This window comes from Penaeus vannamei, chromosome 6 (genome assembly GCF_042767895.1).
Source record: "Penaeus vannamei isolate JL-2024 chromosome 6, ASM4276789v1, whole genome shotgun sequence".
NCBI classification, from domain to species: domain Eukaryota; kingdom Metazoa; phylum Arthropoda; class Malacostraca; order Decapoda; family Penaeidae; genus Penaeus; species Penaeus vannamei.
The window spans coordinates 42,876,112-42,878,611 of record NC_091554.1 but is presented as its reverse complement, the minus strand read 5'-3'; positions in this window follow the sequence as shown (position 1 = coordinate 42,878,611).

Below are 2,500 nucleotides of genomic sequence, written 5' to 3'. Positions count from 1 at the left end.
GCGACTTCCTGGGTCTCCTCCTCGGCCTGTTGGGCGACTTCCTGGGTCTCCTCCTCGGCCTGTTGGGCGACTTCCTGGGTCTCCTCCTCGGCCTGTTGGGCGACTTCCTGGGTCTCCTCCTCGGCCTGTTGGGCGACTTCCTGGGTCTCCTCCTCGGCCTGTTGGGCGACTTCCTGGGTCTCCTCCTCGGCCTGTTGGGCGACTTCCTGGGTCTCCTCCTCGGCCTGTTGGGCGACTTCCTGGGTCTCCTCCTCGGCCTGTTGGGCGACTTCCTGGGTCTCCTCCTCGGCCTGTTGGGCGACTTCCTGGGTCTCCTCCTCGGCCTGTTGGGCGACTTCCTGGGTCTCCTCCTCGGCCTGTTGGGCGACTTCCTGGGTCTCCTCCTCGGCCTGTTGGGCGACTTCCTGGGTCTCCTCCTCGGCCTGTTGGGCGACTTCCTGGGTCTCCTCCTCGGCCTGTTGGGCGACTTCCTGGGTCTCCTCCTCGGCCTGTTGGGCGACTTCCTGGGTCTCCTCCTCGGCCTGTTGGGCGACTTCCTGGGTCTCCTCATCGGCCTGTTGGGCGACTTCCTGGGTCTCCTCCTCGGCCTGTTGGGCGACTTCCTGGGTCTCCTCCTCGGCCTGTTGGGCGACTTCCTGGGTCTCCTCCTCGGCCTGTTGGGCGACTTCCTGGGTCTCCTCCTCGGCCTGTTGGGCGACTTCCTGGGTCTCCTCCTCGGCCTGTTGGGCGACTTCCTGGGTCTCCTCCTCGGCCTGTTGGGCGACTTCCTGGGTCTCCTCCTCGGCCTGTTGGGCGACTTCCTGGGTCTCCTCCTCGGCCTGTTGGGCGACTTCCTGGGTCTCCTCCTCGGCCTGTTGGGCGACTTCCTGGGTCTCCTCCTCGGCCTGTTGGGCGACTTCCTGGGTCTCCTCCTCGGCCTGTTGGGCGACTTCCTGGGTCTCGGCCTCGGCCTGTTGGGCGACTTCCTGGGTCTCCTCCTCGGCCTGTTGGGCGACTTCCTGGGTCTCCTCCTCGGCCTGTTGGGCGACTTCCTGGGTCTCGGCCTCGGCCTGTTGGGCGACTTCCTGGGTCTCGGCCTCGGCCTGTTGGGCGATTTCCTGGGTCTCGGCCTCGGCCTGTTGGGCGATTTCCTGGGTCTCCTTTTCGGGCTCTTGAGCGACCTCCCCTTCCGCGGTCGTGACCTCCCCTTCCGGTTCTTCCTTGACCTCCGCGGCCGTGGCCTCCCCTTCCGGTTCTTCCATGACCTCGTCAGTCGTGAACTCCCCTTCCGGTTCTTCCATGACCTCGTCGGTCGTGACCTCCCCTTCCGGTTCTTACTTGACCTCCGCGGCCGTGGCCTCCCCTTCCGGTTCTTCCTTGACCTCCGCGGCCGTGGCCTCCCCTTCCGGTTCTTCCCTGACCTCGTCGGTCGTGACCTCCCCTTCCGGTTCTTCCCTGACCTCGTCGGTCGTGGCCTCACCTTCCGGTTCTTCCCTGACCTCGTCGGTCGTGACCTCACCTTCCGGTTCTTCCATGACCTCGTCAGTCGTGACCTCCCCTTCCGGTTCTTCCATGACCTCGTCGGTCGTGTCCCCTTCCGGTTCTTCCCTGACCTCGTCGGTCGTGACCTCCCCTTCCGGTTCTTCCCTGACCTCTTCGGTCGTGACCTCACCTTCCGGTTCTTCCATGACCTCGTCAGTCGTGACCTCCCCTTCCGGTTCTTCCATGACCTCGTCGGTCGTGTCCCCTTCCGGTTCTTCCATGACCTCGTCAGTCGTGACCTCCCCTTCCGGTTCTTCCATGACCTCGTTGGTCGTGACCTCCCCTTCCGGTTCTTCCCTGACCTCGTCGGTCGTGACCTCCCCTTTCGGTTCTTCCCTGACCTCGTCGGTCGTGACCTCCCCTTTCGGTTCTTCCCTGACCTCGTCGGTCGTGACCTCCCCTTCCGGTTCTTCCCTGACCTCGTCGGTCGTGACCTCCCCTTCCGGTTCTTCCATGACCTCGTCGGTCGTGAACTCCCCTTCCGGTTCTTCCATGACCTCGTCAGTCGTGACCCCTTCCGGTTCTTCCATGACCTCGTTGGTCGTGACCTCCCCTTCCGGTTCTTCCATGACCTCGTCGGTCGTGACCTCCCCTTCCGGTTCTTCCCTGACCTCGTCGGTCGTGACCTCCCCTTCCGGTTCTTCCCTGACCTCTTCGGTCGTGATCTCACCTTCCGGTTCTTCCATGACCTCGTCAGTCGTGACCTCCCCTTCCGGTTCTTCCATGACCTCGTCAGTCGTGAACTCCCCTTCCGGTTCTTCCATGACCTCGTCGGTCGTGTCCACTTCCGGTTCTTCCCTTACCTCGTTGGTCGTGACCTCCCCTTCCGGTTCTTCCATGACCTCGTCAGTCGTGACCTCCCCTTCCGGTTCTTCCATGACCTCGTCGGTCGTGACCTCCCCTTCCGGTTCTTCCATGACCTCGTCGGTCGTGACCTCCCCTTCCGGTTCTTCCCTGACCTCGTCGGTCGTGACCTCCC